The following is a 17,073-nucleotide window of genomic DNA, read 5'->3' as shown; positions in this document are numbered from 1 at the left end:
TACCTGGCAGAGAGATCACCACAAGGTATCTGCAGCAGTTCCTTGTCACTTTGCTCAGATGTTCTGAGAGCCAAAGCTGCTCCAAGGCAGCGGGCGGAGAGTGGGGAGAGAAAAGACCAGGGCTAAGACAGCCATGCAATAATGCACACAGCACAACCCTCCCATCCACTTGCTGTAAGACATGCTAAGTCTCAGGCTATGTGATGCCTGTCCGCCCAGCAACTTTACGATGCTTCCACGATTGAGCAAAGACGACGACGGAGGAAGCATGGGACGGGTACTGCCTTTACGGATACCCCCTTTGGAATGTGTATGCCGGGGGAGTTACGTCTGATGGTCAAGAGTAAGCAATACGGTGCTGTGAGCTCCGACAGCCAGCAGTTCTCAACACCTCACTGCCCACCCATCCATCCCACGCCAGCTCAGCTTACCTACAAGATGCTGCACAAGATGGTGTGAAGACAAAGGTACTCAATCAAGGCACAAGAACAACAAGACAACCAACCACTCCGACCACTAGCTCACCCACAAAGGAACACAGAACGCACCGCTCCTCCCCTCATTCCAGCCGCTTATGACATCACCAACGGCCAACAGCCTGGTCCACCATGACCCCCCACAAGGCGGGGAGCCAAGACCACGTGGTCACATCTGATTCCAACACGGCACCACAACATTCCAGGACTCAGTGTGGGCTTGGAATTCTATCCTGGTGTGGCAGCGCAATGGGAGGTGTTAGGGCACAGCTGAAGAGCTGACAGACAACGGACGTTTCCAAAGGAGGGTGCCAGATTAACTCTCAGCATTCTCTTGCGGGGCTCTTAGGAATGCTTCAAACCCATTTTCACTGCCTAGCTCATTTCTAGAAAGTCCAGTTGAGAAATGCTCACTTTGTCTGGGGAACGCCTCTATGCATCATGAATGAAAAATAAAATAAAATGGGCACGCGACCCTATGAAACTTACCTCTCTGCTCTTGCTGTCAGCCAGACACCTCAGATGAGCATTACGTGTCCCTGCTCCTGACTGAAGATTCCCCCAAGTCTGTGTTCCACTCTGCTCCACCTCAGGGTCTAAAAGAAACACAGACAGAGATAATGAGAAGATCTTTTGTGCAGACGAAAGTGCAGGCTGCACGCGTATTCTCTTTAGCAAGAAATACTACTTGAGAATCCACAGACAGTTTTTTGAGAGGTAGTATGAAAGATGAACAGAAAGAAAATAGATTCATTAAAATAACCTAGTTAATCCTCTCCCCATCAAAAAGGAAGCTTTCTGGGCACTGTTACCAGCAGCTCCTAGAACACCTTGCACCACAAACTGCGGCACATACATTTTCTTCCCACAGGTCCCTCCCCTCTCTCATTAGTGTCAGATTCACTCAGGTTAAAATACATGGATCAGAACAGCCATTCAGTTCTGCTGAGGCAGGATCCCACCGCCGGGATGTCCCCCAGTCCCATTCCCTGCTTTTCCCAGCACGGGTGGGGAAAGGAACTGCAAGTGGTATCACCTACCCAGACTTCTGCAGGGCCTTCATTCAGTCTCCCATTACAGGGAGAAGCAGGAGAGCTCTCATGGCACAAAGCTCGGGGCTGCAGAAATCAAGGCTGCCTCTAAGATGGTGCTTCAAACAACATGTGGAACTGGACATGAGACATGAAAGACAGGGTAACATGAAAAAGCCACCAGTCCCCACAGATGTGGCTGTTCACAGAGATAACCACTGCGTGTTTTCCCACAGTGTGATGCTCACCCATCAAAGTGCTCAGCCATCCAAATGCGTCCAGCGTCTGAGCACCCATTTCGAGATGGTTTTCTTAGCATCCAAGCTGAATCTCCCTTGGTACAACCTGAGGCCGTTCCCTCCAGTCCTGTCACTAGTTACATGGGAGAAGAGCAGGAAAACCCCCACCCCCACATAACCTCTCTTCAGGTAATCGTAGAGAATGATAAGGTCTTCCCTGAGCCTCCTCTTAGCCAGACTAAATAATCCCAGTTCCATAAGAAGCTCCCCATAAGACTAGTGCTCTAGACACCTCACAGCTTCAATGGTCTTCTCTGGACACATCTCAGGATTTCATTGTCCTTCTTGCAGTGAGGGGCCCAGAACAGAGCAAAGAACTCAAGGTGAGGGCTCACCAGTTCCGAGTACGGGGGAATGATCGATTCCCTGTTCCTGCTGGCTCAAGTCTTCTGCATTCCAATTCCAATCTAAACCATTCCTGCGGTGGTAGTACTTGAATCCTCATTTGGGGCTGGAGCTCAAGAGGTCAACACATCAGAAATAACACAACGTGCAACTGGAAGACGTGTCTCAAAGCCCAGAAAATCCAACTCTCTAACCTTGGCGCAACTCACCAACCATCAGCCAGGTCTTGCTAATTCGGATGATCGGAGCATGAGGGAGGGGGCTGGACAGTGGACCACAAGTGTCCATTTCCATTGCAGCTCCCTGTAGAGAACAGCACCAATCAGCAGGTGAGAATGAATTCATTCACAGGCTGCACAATGAGTCTGTTCTTTACACAAAAAACCCACATTGATTCCTAATCAAAAAAGGGAGGAGTTAATATGGACCAAAGAAGTTTCTGTTCCTACGCTTCATCCCTCACCCCAACTTCCCTTGCCCCATCCCCAACTCCTGGATGATGCCCACAAGCTTAAAGGCAGGTCTCAAACCCACAGGGCTCCGTTCACAATACTCCATCAGAATGGATGTTACACTTCTTCTATACACTCAAACAGACTGAGCAGTGGTATCTCAGTCACTTAAAACACACAGAAGCATCCAAACCCAGAGCACACACATCCCTTCCTGTGGTACTGCAGCCCACAGCTCACCTTCACACCTCTGTTGATTCCTGGTGTTTTACACACATGCAGCCTCGCTACGGTTCCATGGGTGTCACACAAGACCTGCAGGACCTCTTTCTCCGCAAACCCCACCTGCAGGCACTGGCTCATGAGGTTCACCACCTGCCCTCCTGCGCAAGAACAAGCACTAAGAACGAGAGCAAAGTGCACCGGATTCAACCTGGCCTGCTCCCACCCTCAGTCCCGCCAGGGATGCAGACTCATCCTCAAAGCCAGGCTGGACATCAACACATGTATCATTCTTCAAGCACCCCATCCCAGCAGCAAGGGATCAAAGTGCTGGGACAGCAGAAACAAAAATGCTGTGAGAGTTTCCTGTTGGCACTGAACATGAACAAATCTACCGCTGAGCAACAGGATGTGAGACAAACAGCAGAAAACAACCAACCTGCAGAACTAACTCGTTTGGGTTGGCCCAGATGTTTGCATGCTCCCTTTCCATGGCCCAGGCCAAGCTTGATGAGCTGCTCCTCGTTTGCAGAGGGGGAGAACGCTGCAGATGGGATGTGGTGGCTATGCACACCATGCCTTTCTCTTGCTTTTCCTCTCTCCATCTTCCATTAGCAAACAGCATCTCAAAGCTTTCCTTCCTGAAAAAATCACTGGTTAAATAAGAACTGGCAAGCTTGCTTTTAAAACTGCCTTGTTTATACAGCTTGATGCCCCAATGACCTATGTCAGACAAGCTCAGCCTGCAGGGAAAAGTTATTTCTCTCTGTTGGCAGGCTTTGCACACATTCGCAGGTGCAACAGTCTGCCCAGTTCTCAGCACAACTTTACTAATCACAGAAATCCAGTTTATGCCTGCCATGTTTTTCTCTCTTCTGAAACACTGTACTGCTGCAAGAAGCAATGATTAAATATAGAATCACAGAACTGGAGCTGGAAGGGACCACTAGAGATCATTTTCCTGCTGGCCACGCTCCTTTAAATGCACCCCAGGATCCCACTGGCCTTCTTGGCTGCCATGGCACACTGCTGCCTCATGGCCAACCTGTCACCCACTGGGACACCCAGGCCCTACTCTGCAGAGCTCCTCTCCAGCAGCTCACAACCCAGCCTCCACTGATACTTGCAGTTATTCCTTCCCAGCTGGAAGACCTTAACACTTGCTCTTGCTAAACCTCATCTGCTTTGTTGATGGCCCAACTCTCCAACCTGTCCATGCCTTGCTGAATGGCAGCACAGCCTTCTGGTGTGCCAGCCACTACTCCCAGCTTTGACTCATTGGCATACTTACTGAGGGTGGACACTACCCCCTCATCAAGGTCGCTGACAAAGGCATTGAACAAGACCAGACCCATCACCGACCCCCAGTGAGCAACTCCGCTCACAGCTCTCCAACCACACTTTGCACCGCCAGTCACCACCCTCTGAGCTCGGCCAGTCAGCCTGCTCTCAGCCCACCTCACCGGCCACTCATCTATCCCACACTTTCTCAGCTTCATTACCAGGATGTCGTGGGAGACTGTATCAAAAGCATTGCTCAAGTCAAGGTAGACGACATCCACTGCTCTCCCACCATCTGCCCAGCTGGTGATGCCATCATAGAAGGCTAACAGGTTGGTCAAGTACAATTTGCCCTTGGTCAATCCATGCTGACTATTCCTGAAGATTCTTCCTCTTCTCCAGTTGCCTTGAGATGCCATCTAGAACAAGCTGTTCCAGCACCTTTCTGCGCTTCTTTATACCACAAAAGCTAGGAAAGAAGAAAATATTTCCACAGTAGGCATATACTTCAACGAGGCTCCAGACAAATGGAGACAGAGGAAAGCACTGGCAAGCCAAAGCAGGTCAAAATGTCCCACACAGCGTTAGCTACGGAGACGATAAATCATGCCCCCCAGATTGCTTGCACTACAACACCCATTCTGAAATAATAGAAGCTACCGAGATACCAGTTTATTACAACCCAGAAGTCCTTTAGATCGTGCACTCCCTGGTGTAGTGACACTGGGGGATCAGAATCCATTGAGAAAAGAACCAGGCCTGCTAAGCTCCTTCCCACACTCCCAAGGGGTGACTTGGGGATGGTCAGCTCCTGCACCTTTAAAATAACTTTCTTAAAGTATTTCCAGCCTTCCTGGGCTCCCACACTCTCCAAAACTACCTCCCAAGGGACCCTCTCAACCATGGTCCTAAAGAGACTAAAGTCTGCCTTCTGGAAGTCCAGTGTGGCAGTTCTGGTGACTCTCTTCTGTGGTGGTTCAACAAGAATTGAGAAATATGGCATCTCGTGATCACTGTGCCCCAGATGGCTTCCAACCTTTATATCCCCCACAAGATCTTCTCTGTTGACAACCAGCAGTTCCAGGATTTTGCTTTCCTTCATTGGCTCCCTCACCAGCTGTGTCAGGAAGTTATCGCCCACACACTTTACGAACTTCTGATTGTTCCCTATCTGCTGTGTTATAAATCCAGCAGATGTCTGGGAAGTTGTAGTCCCCCACAAGAACAAGGGAAGTGACCTTGAGACCTCACCCTACTGTCTATAAAGTGTCTTGTCCACCTCTTCATCCTGGTTGGGTGGCCTGTAGCAGACTCCCACAATAATATCAGTCCTATTAGCCTTTGCTTTTATTCTGACCCACAAGCTCTCCAGCCCAACATCACCATCATTAATTCTTATACATTCACATTCTTTCTTAACATAGAGGGCTACACCTTTGCCTTTCCTGTCTTGTCTGTCTCTTTTGAAAAGTCAGTAGCCATCCGTCACAACATTCTAGCTGTGTGAGTCATTCCATGTTTCCATGATGGCAACTATATCATAGCTTTCCACAGCTCCTCCTACTTACTACCCATGCTGCGTGCTTTAGTGTAAAGGTCAGGTACCTTTACCTAAAAGGTAAAAAGGAGGTGGGCCTCCTTTTGAGTGACAATAGCCCTAATACCCTCGTGACCATACTCCGGTGTTTCCGTAGCCACCAACTCACACCAACCCTGGTGTCCTTTATACAAAGGGTGAGTCATCCTCCTCCTTCACCAAGACCGAGACTGTAGGATTTTACTAGCACATCTGTCTCCTACAAGCACTGGGACGCTACATACAGGTTCTGTACTAGCGACCTGTGTTACACCCCCACCTCACTTTGTACCTAGTTTAAAGCTCTATGAATGAACCTTCCCAACTCCTGTCTTAAGACCCCTTTCCACCAGTGGGAGAAGCTACTCCTATCAGTTGCCAGCTGGCCTGGTCTCATGCAAACAGAGCAGAGGTCAAAAAACCCAAACCCCGGCCGGGCACACCAGCTTGGAGCCAGGTAATCCATTGGCCTATCATATTTAGTGCCTCATTATTCCCTACAACTGGAGGGTTAGAGGAGAACACAGCTTGTGCTCCAGAACCCTTTAAAGGTTGCCCCAAGACTCTGAAGTCCTATTTCATAGTCTTTAGGAAATGTTTTCTTATATCATCACTGCTAACCTGAAACAACAACAGGGGATACTGATGGGAATGCTGAAATAGGGAAGAAAGTTCCTTCCTCATGTCTTTGACCCTGGCTTCCATGAGACAGCAGAACACTACGACATATTAGATCACTTTTCTAAATTTTGGACTACTAGAGATTCTAGATTTGATCCATTTAGGGAAACAAACAAACAAACAAAATAATGCAGGAAAAAAACAAAACAAAATATTTTTTAAAACAATTATTTTTCTTACTATGGGTTGCAAGAAAGAAGTATTGGAAATCTGGAAAAGGTTTGGATTTTTTGTCCTATTCAGATATAGTGTTGCTGTCCCAGCTCTGTCTACCGAGCTTCAGTTCTTTTCTTCTCCCATGACTCAGGTTTCTCATTTGCAGAACAGAAATAAGTGTAAGTATATTTTGCTCTGGTTATACAGAAGATGTAATTACAACTTAACGAAAACTGACAGAATTGCCAATTTCAGCTGCATATGACTTGAAAGAAGAACTGAAATTGTTAATTTCTCATCACGAAAAAAATCTGGCTTGGATTGTTATGAGACATTTGAAACATTACAATTGACTTTTATCATTTATATTATGATGTAGTATGGTCTGGAATAGTATTGTATGGTGTGTTATGCAATATTAAAACACAAAATGGAAAGTAATTTCAGAAAAAAAGAGACAAAAAAGAAAGAAATAGCTTATTTCAATGGTGTCAAAATGTAGTATTTTGAACTGTGAGAGCTTTTATTCTATTTTTCTTCAGAATAATATTATATTGAAGCTGACCCAATTTTGTAAAGTGTTTCATTTCTGACTGAACTGTGCATTCCTGATGGGAATGTGGTTTTGTCAAAGCCTCTTTTACTTCCTTGAAAAGTGCTGTGAAATCTAAGAGTGAAAAGTGCTATATAAAAACCAAGAATTGCTATAATGGGTCTGATCCCAATCAAGCTAAGGAAGGATGACAGCTCAGATAACTTGTTCTTCTCCTTTTATAGAACTATGAAAGTATCAACACATGCCTGTTTCTTGATCTTTGAAGGAAGAGTGCAAAGACCTGGCCTTGAATCATGCATCAAATAATACCAAGGAGGCAGCATAAGTAAGGAATCCATGTATACTATGGCTGTTTCATGTCTAGACTTGAAAATATCCATGGCCAGATATTCTACAAAAAAGGATCATTCACTGCCATATTTTCTGTTGCTGGGTCAGAACTTGGTCCTTCTTCCCATATGGTCTCTGTTGTCATTCTTAAGAACACATTTCATAATCTTGCCCATCAGATAATAATATGGATTAATAATTTATTTTATCTTTTTTTTTAATTTTTTGTTGCCAGCCATTGTTTTCAAGAAATAAATTACAGTTTAATAAAAGTCTTCTCTAACAGTTGTGAACACAACTGAGTAACAGGTTCTCGAGCTGCTGAACAGGGAATGCTGACACACAGATAAACAGATAAATATGCACACATGGAATTAAATGTAATGACAGTATGTTATTTTATCAAGAAAACCTTTACTTAGAAAACCTGAATAAAATGTACCCAGATAAACAATTACACATGCCGATCAAATCTTATGTATTGGAATGGTTAATGTTCCAAAGTCTAACACACAAGTTGAACCATGTCATACAAGAAACTAAAAGATGGAAAGAAAAAGACTGAAAAAGTAAAACTCTCTTGGTTTAAGTTGCATAAGAAATGTCTTCTTGTGATTGGAATAAGATGTATTTGAATCAATATGTGAGTGAGAGCCTGGGTCATCTGCTATAAAGCATAAGTGCTTAAAGTAACACTTGGCTCTTCCAAAATAGGGTGTATATCCTATGAAGCCAAAGTGCAGCCTTACAGGGTGAAGTATCGTGAAAAATCCAGTAGCTATGAATGAATGACACTAGCAAGCATTAAACAACAGGGGACCTCAACCCCCCTGCTTCAGGGCTCAAATTGTTTAAGAAAGATGAAAGGTATTCTCACCCCTTTTTCCCTGAAGTATAATACTGCACAATTGGTTCTTCAAGCTGCATGTCAGAATCTGTTGCCCTCAGGAATCAAACACTGACCATTGCTGATGAGAGGGCAAGAGGAGAGTGGGACCCTTGGGTGCTAATTCTTGTTTACATGCAACAACAACACGTGTAGGCAGATGGATGCCTCAAAGCTGGGGAAAGAGAAATATCAGTGTGGCTTCTTGCAAGTGTTAGAGGTTGAGACATGCAGATTCCTGTGCCTTTAGGTTAAATAAAGTTTTGTCATCCTTAGCCTTTGAAGTGATTAAATTTGTCCCAGTATCATTACAAAATAGAATTAACAGCTATTCATGGAGCCACAGTAGCCCGGGGGTGGTTTTAACTGATATGATGACACGGATCTAATAACAAGGGATGAGAATGACATGTCATAATTACTGTTGGTGCTGCTGTTGATTTACGTCAATGCAACAGTTCCATGGCAGCCATCATTCAGTTTTATGCTGATTTCCTGGCATGTATTTCTGGATATGTAAATTTTACCAAGGCACTGGTATGCACTAGTGGGTAATGAAGAGGCATCCATTATATGGTGAAGCAAAAAAAAAATGCATGGAAATTGGATGTTAGTAGAAGGTTTCTGGAAGCCAGGCCTCAAACTGTAGAAGTGAGGACTGAAAAGAATGACCAAGAAAACAAAACAAAACAAAATAAAAAATCTAAGTACTTTTAAAGGAAAGGATGTTTAAAAGAGACTGTAACATAATATTTCCATTAAAAATATGACACCTGATGATTCTTGCACTTGGGGAGGAACAACTGCATGCATTAATGCAGACTAGGGGATGAACTGCTTGAGACCGGCTCTGTGAAGAAGGACCCAGAGCTCTTGGAGGACAACAGACTGGCCATGATCCAGAATTGTGTGCCCTTGTGGCCAAGAAGGAGCAAATTAAAAAGAGCATAGTCAGCAGGTCAAGGGATCCACCCACCTCTCTTGGATTATAAAGTTCCAATTAAAATACATAAAATGACAAAATAATGACAAAATAAATGCATGTGAAGATTAAATGGTATTCCAGTGTTTCTCACATTTCAACAAGGTTTGTGCTAGGACCTAGAAATATCCAACTTTTTTTTTTTCAGATTTTTTTTTTTTTATTATTTTTTATTTTTTAATCCAAAGGAAAACAGAAACAATGAATGGAATGAGAATTCATCAATAAAATATAAAATCTTTTCACTGTATGACTTAGCAAGCACAGAGTTGTGAAGCTCAAAAGTTAGTTTGATTAAAAATTGTCCACAAGTTTTGTTTTCTTCTACAAGTAAAATAGTATTCTGCAGGGTTTCTGGGTGGTTGTCCATGATATGTGACAACAGCTGCACATACATGTGCATATATGCATGAAATGTCTACCCAAGGACATGTGATTCTGTGTGCAAGAGCATTTAATATCAGTGACATAATGCGCATTTAACTTTTCTCAGGTAAGATAACAATATTTAGAAAAGCCCAAGTGATTTTTGTTTTTGTTTTGTTTTTTTGTTTTGTTTTTTTCCCCACTGATTTCTTATTATCAAAATATGTTTTAAGATCTTTATTTCTTAGGTTTGATCAGTTATTCTGGTGCATATCAAATATTTCTTATTTAGATTCACTAAATATAGAAATGATACCTAGTCAAAATGAGTATAATTAAGATTCATCTTTATTTGCTTTCTCTACATCATTTAACAACTGTTTTTACTACCTCTCCACCTCAGCTCTGAATTTAAACAAAGTCAGGCAAATGCTTCACAAACACAGCAGCTTTAAGATTCTTCCTGAGACCCTGTGTAACCTCTCAACTCCAATGTTATAATTGTATGAGCACTTATAGATTTTTTTCTTGCAGCTTTCTTGCACTGACATAAAGGTTGACAAGCCTGGTTGTATGATGGCTATTATTTCGAGTAGTTTCTAAACAATATCAATTTTGTGCCTTTCTGCTTTCAATAAAATTATAGGTTTCTTTATTTTTTATGAAACAATGGCACTCAGCTCTTATGTTATGTTTCAGGGGTAAATTTCCAATGAGTCTGTCATGATTTGGTATTAATGCTATTATTGTTGACGTCAGTGTAAGCACTGGCTATGCTGAGATTTCCATTCACAGTGCCACTTGTGAGGACAGAGTGGGGATAGTTATAAACAGTGTCTTGCTATTTCGCCTGCCTGTGTATGCAAACCAACCAACCAAATAGAAATATATGTATAGATAAAATGAAATAAAATAAGATGCTAAATCAAAATACATCCAGATAAATACGAGCAATATTAATAAAAAATGCATTGTTGAGAGATCAGAAAATATGAACAAGAAGTTGATGAATGCTCTTTAACTCTTTTGGGCTGACAATTGAAATGGCCTGCTAGGTTTCTGCTGGAAATTCAATCAGATCCTGCAAATAGCAGACATCCCCTGCAAAAATCCAACATGTGTAGAGTTTAACTTGGTATTAAGATATTTCATTCCTGGATGATCCAGAGTAGAAAAGGCCTGTCAAGATTTCAAACTTATCTAAGGCACAAATGAACTTTAAAGTTTTTAAAGATTTATCTTTCTTCCTACTTTAACATATTGAAAGTTTCTGTTTTAGTTCCTAACAACAAAATAGAAAACTTATGTGTTTCATTTTTCACGTCCTTTGGTATCATTAATAATTTATATTGACCTCAATTCAATGGGTCTGTAAATAATCAAACTGAAGAAAGAAGGGATAACTATGGTGGTGATAGACATGATGCTTTACATGACCTCAAGAACTTCTGCCTCCATCAATTCTGAAAGCATTGCCTTTTCAGTCAGAACTCTCTCTCTAGCCCTCATTTTATATTCTGAATATCCCCAAAGCCTCTTATTATAACTCCTTAATATCCTTCTGTCCTGTCTTAAAAATTGACCGCCTCCCAATAAAATTACATTTCTCACTGAGGTCTCAGTGGTTTTCTGTTGGATTTCATCAAAGATGTGCTAAAACTGTATTTTTTCTTGGGAAGAATGAAGAACCATTAGGCTGGAATTCCCAGTGGGATGGGGAGGGGAGAGGGAAGATAAACCGAATTTACACATCTATAACTCAAAAAGCAAAACAAAATTAAGAAGGTATTAATGCAACTCACGCAGGACTTTGGAAAGCTACCTACATATTTTGCCTCACTTTTCCCCATGACAGATAAATGTTGAATTGGACATATTATTTGAGAAGGCTCAGGAATGACACAGGAAAAGGACAACTTATTTTAGAAATAATTTGTCTTGTTTAGATCAGCAATATGAAGGAAGAGTGGAAATTTATTGTTCACCATTAAAGAAATAAACACTCTCATAGTTGCTTGCTCACTTTACTAATGTCCAGGTAAACTAAGACATTTTAAAAACAAACAAACAAACAAACAAAAAATGATTAATCACAAATAGTTCTGCTAGAAGTGAAGAAGTGAAGGAAATTGATAAATACCAGAGAATTGCTATTCTGGAAGATTATTCTAGAAGGAACATGGTAATACAAGGTTTCTTAGATTTTTATTATTATTATTAATTAATTTATTTTTCTGGCTGGATTTTGTTTTAAGTTTAAACGTGATCAGCGTGTTAATAGCATTATATATAACTCAGCTTCCTGTGACAACAGGGAAAACTATCTCATGATAAATTTCACTTCCTATCTTACATGTTCCTAGCTATTATAGTGATACATAGCATTAAAACAAGCAAGAAAGCCAAACATCTTTTTGATAGATTGCACATATACATACATATTATGAAGTCGCTGATACACTCAGAAATTTTGCAGGTAAGATAAATACAAATACAACAATTAACAACACTGAAGATACCTTCCAGCTGACTAAACCAACTATTCGTAGAAGAACCTTGAGCTCATTCAGGCAAGCAAAATAACTCTAATGAATTTTATTTAGATTTTATGCTCTACATACTTAACTCTTGAACATAACTTAATAATTTACCTGAACAACAGATATGTCTATATGAGACTGTTTGGTACTGCAATCTTTTTTACCAAATGGTCATTGGTCAGCCTACCCTAATGGCTGTGATACAGATGAAGAATTCAAAGAGACAATATTTTATTCTGTCATTAATTCAATGAACATTTTATTTCTTACCAAATCACTCTCTTATAATCAGGATGTCAGGATTGGGGTTTTTTTTTGGTTTTTGGGTGTTTTTTTTTTTGGTTTTTTTTTTTGTGGAAAATGTGCATGGCAGCTACCATATGGATCCAGTTACTATTTCCTTTTAGTTAGAACTGCTGGATTCTCTCCAATGTAGGTATTAGGATAATAGAATGCTGGTCAGACTTACACTTTTAAATGCATCAATTATATCAATACTTAATTTTTTTTAATTATTATTTTTAAAAAGGATGCTTAGAGGTTAACATTCAAATCCTTAAAATACATTTACATATTTTCTAAATTTCAGTGTGAATACTTCCTAGTTTGAAAGAAAAGGTATCAAATAAGAAAAAAAAAGAAAAAAACCCTTTGGAAATTTAAGGGAAAGCAAAGAAAGATGCTAAAGTCAAGCTGACTACGTAGAATATCATCCACCAGTTAAAATGAATGATCCATAACATCACAAACTATGGACATGGAGGACTTATGACTTTTGGAAGCAGTTTATACAGAAGGATGATCCCTGCGTACTTATGCTTTCAGAATTCTGTGTCTTCTCCAACAAATTTGCTTTCTTTCACACATTTTTTTTTTTTTTTCTATAACTGTCACGGAGTTCTCTCTAGAGCTGGAACAAACCCAGGGGAGCAGGAACAAAAGTCTCTCCCTTCCCTAACATGGCGGTGCGGCACAGCACGGCCCGACCACGTGCGCCCCCGGAGAGGGGAAGGGAAGGGAGATTGCGAATGGGTTTAGGAAAAAAAAAAAACGAACAAATGGCAGTTTAATAAACCCAACAACACTAAGCAACAACAAGAGAGTTTCAACGAAGAGAAAACCAAATCCCAAACTCACTGATGGGCTGTGGGAAGCGGGGAGTTCCGACCGCGCTGTCTCCTCGTAGGGAGCCGGGACAGAAACCCCGTCCCCTTCCCGACTTCGCCTCCGGTGCCGCTCACCACGTGCCCATTTAAGGCAGTCCACAGAAAAGAAAAAAACAAACTTGGTCCCCTTAACTCATCATCCCACATGGTGTGATTCTGATGTGGAGGCAACCAACCAAATTACAGTGACTTTAGAAATCATGTAGTTCCAAATATTCTGCCATGGCCATAGTTGCCAACCACTAGTTTAGGCTTCCCATCATGTACTGTCTTCAATATCAAAGTTTCTGAAAGTTTTTGTTGAATGGAAAAAGTGTAAAGATTGTGACAAATTTAATTCCATTAGGCAATATGTTCCATGGGCAAAACCAGTCTTTGTGTGTGAGTTTCTCCTTCATGCAGACAAATAGAGAAGCAAATAAACAAAATCCTCCTAGCACTTAAGTCTGCATAAAGTCATGCTTAAGTTGTAACAATGACACCTGCACTTCGTTAGAGATTGTACCTGAAGTTTTGGACAAAGTGAGATGCTTTCAAAGAATTCCCCTTAATCAGAAAGAAAAGACAACTTTTCCAGTTCAGGCTTTAGTAGAAGACTGACAGAATAATTGAGATCCTAAACAGCTGGGTAGCAAGCCAGAACACCTGTTACAGTCCCCACTGGAAAAAGGAAATGAAATTATAGCATTAAGGAAAATCTACAAAAGTTGTATTTTTTTTTAGTTCAATTCCATGATTATGAGTTTTCTTTCCCTCACAAAATATGAAGATTTAGTTTAAGAGGGTAGTTGGCTCAAGAGCTGTAAGTTGAGGATGTGAAAGTTTAGGTGCCCTATAGAGAGGATGGACTTGAGCGTTCTGCAATGATTGATGTGATTAACTTGAATTATTGTTATTAGCACTTGTACAACAAAGCAATTGGATGAATAATAGAAAAAGTGGAATTAAAATGCAGTACAGAAAATACTGCAAGAAAATTGCTAACTCTTCTTCTTTCTAGCTAATTTAGCATATGCTAAAATAAGTTGGAAAAAAAAACAACAGCATGTCTGATAATCCTTAAGACTTAACTTATATACATGTCATATATATAAATACATACATGCATATTTATATATTTTATGTGTGTCTAAATACACTTTTTTTTGCATATATGTATACACACACAGTAGGGGGTACACACGGGAGGAAATATATATGTATTCGGCAATGGACAGTTCTGCTTGGATTTGTTAAAAGATGAATGCATTCAATTAAACAGCCAGGCAATCATTACTGTCAAAAGCACAGACATGCAGTAACTTTCAGGTATTACATCTTTACCTATAATTTCTCATGTCTTCTCTACTGAGCTATATCACTTTTGTTTCATATTTTTTCCAGTGCTTTTTATCACTTATGTTACAAAGGAAGAGGCAGATGAAGGGACCAACTATTCACAGGGGCTTTGATTACTCTTACTAAAACATGTACCTCAGAAGATTATTCTCTGAATTTCATGCCACAAGAGGGGAACATAGGATGACATTGACAGGGTCAACAATGAAATCAAATTCAAACATTCATTTTTTTCCATCTGCTCTGGCAGTTGTTGCAAGGCATCAACAAGTCTTACACAAAAACATGTCCACCTTTGCTAAACTGTCCTTGTCCTTTAGTCAAACTTCTTCAAATTGGTACAGGTGTTCCTTAAGTGACTTACAGTGTTTTTTTGGCCTTTAGACCATGCTGAACACAACTCCATGACTTTCTGTCTGGAGCTGGCTTGTGTTTAGTAAAAACAGTGTACACAAAGCACACGTTCTTTACTCTCAGTTCATGCAGAGTGCACTTTCTGGCACTTATTACTCAAACTTATATAGATTAACATGCCCAGAAATTCTGGAAAACAATAGCTCAGACAAGTTTCTAAAAGATAAAAATGTACCACTAGAATGCAAGGTATTTTGAAGTGATAAATGAGTACTGACATTCATGATCATATTCAAGTTAAATGATATTGGATACCTCATGTTTAATCTAATGATCTATTAGGCTTTCATATCTTCCATAATTTTGACCAGTTCTTCTTTGCTAATCCTCACAATGGCTTTTATTAAGGCTTATCTTAGAGAATAATATCTCTGTCACAGCTCATGTTTCCAATGTGTCTTTGTTAGGGTGTTCAGTACAAATATCAGTACTTTATCTTTCCAAAATTTATTTGCCAAAAAGCTAGAGGGATTATTAGAGCAATGTTTCATTCACAGTCACTACTAGCCATAGGCAGTGCCAAGCAGCTCCCCTCTTGTCTTATCAACAAGTGGCAGAAGCCTTAGCGTTGCACACAGCATCAGCTGGTTCCACAGCAATAGCTGCACTGACAGCCCTGTATGTGTCAGGTCCTCCAAACCATAATAAGGCCTGACAGTTTTAGAACAGCACACGCTTATGCTGGCTAAATATGTCAGAAACCTAAAAGGAAATTGCCACAAAAAAAAAAAAAAAAAAAAGTATTAATAAAACTGTACTTTTTGAACTGACAGTGCCAGATGGGTTGAAAATCAGGACAGAGAGAGACAATGAATGAAAGTAGAGGGAGGCAGGTAAATGAGAATGATACAATGCCCATTAAAGCTAATTGGATCCTAGTCCATGGTGTGCTTGGCTTATTTAGTCCAACCTAAATCTCTTCCATAGGAAAGGTTCACACTGAGGAAAATCAAAGCCAGAAAACCAATTGTCCCCACTTGCAGTCCAGAGTTGAAGAGTCCATTTATCATAGTTCACCCTTTCTCTGTGCATGATCATAACTTCATGTATTAATGCAGGCCTACATATGAAAATCAATGTTTCCTACACATATAAACACAGCAGATCTGAATCAATCCCTCAAAGCCAAAGAGGGTTAAATATTTAAACAAGCTATGTATTGAAATGCATTTTTAATGCCATGAAGTCATTCTGATGAAAGATTACTCAAGAGCCTTCATTACTGAGTTTAGAGAGTAATGTGGTATTATTGGAACAGATGGCACAGCTGTGAACAGCCTCAGCCTCAGCCCTCCCCCATGGGGTAAATCCAAGTGCCACTCCTGTGCAAAGTCATCTGCTGTCAGCCAATGGACTGAATGGATGGATGGCTGCATCTAGCTTGTGCATTCACATATGACATGCAGGACAGCTAAAATCTTTAACAGAACAGGCTCCTTAAAGAGAATGGTGCCTTCTGTAATCCCTTGTTTCCTATATGCAGTGGTAGGCAAGGAGGGGAAGAGGGAAGTAATGCCGCAAGCATTGAGAATGAACTCGCTGTGCTGCTCTTTGACTTAATTGCTAGGATTATGTGGTATCATTATGTCAACTGCAATTGTCTCCGTTAATTTCAAGCTGGCAACTTCCCTCTCCCTTCTTCCTCCCCCTTCTTTTTTCTTCTCTCCCCCTTACTGGGTGAGTGGGTGTTGAGAGAGAGTGGAAAGGAGAGGGGAGAACCATCCAGACACGTTTTGATGATTATTAATTAAACAGAAAACAAAGGAAGAAACAGGCAAATGTGAAAGCAGGGTCTGTGCTGTCACAGTCCAAGAAAGGATTAGCTGCATGTCTATTAACACTATCACAGCTGCAGGGAAGAACAGCCTCACACCTCAGGAGAGTACTTCTGGAGCTTTCCCTTGTATTGAGTTTTCTGTTGGATACAGGCAATAAGAATGATTAAGGCACTGGCTCCTAGATTGATATAGTAGAGT

General features: G+C 41.0%; 1 long non-coding RNA gene across 1 annotated transcript in view; it reads left to right on the top strand.

Annotated features, from left to right (window-relative positions):
• Window positions 1-950, top strand: part of LOC116652490 — an 8,866-nt gene extending 7,916 nt beyond the window's left edge. Inside the window, exon 3 of the long non-coding RNA XR_004305576.1 lies at window positions 325-950. This is a non-coding gene — a long non-coding RNA (uncharacterized LOC116652490). The remainder of the gene's footprint in view (window positions 1-324) is intronic.
• The last annotated feature ends 16,123 nt before the right edge of the window (window positions 951-17,073 follow it).

Source organism: Coturnix japonica, chromosome Z, assembly GCF_001577835.2.
Source record: "Coturnix japonica isolate 7356 chromosome Z, Coturnix japonica 2.1, whole genome shotgun sequence".
Lineage (NCBI taxonomy): Eukaryota > Metazoa > Chordata > Aves > Galliformes > Phasianidae > Coturnix > Coturnix japonica.
This window is presented reverse-complemented; position numbering and strand designations above follow the sequence as displayed.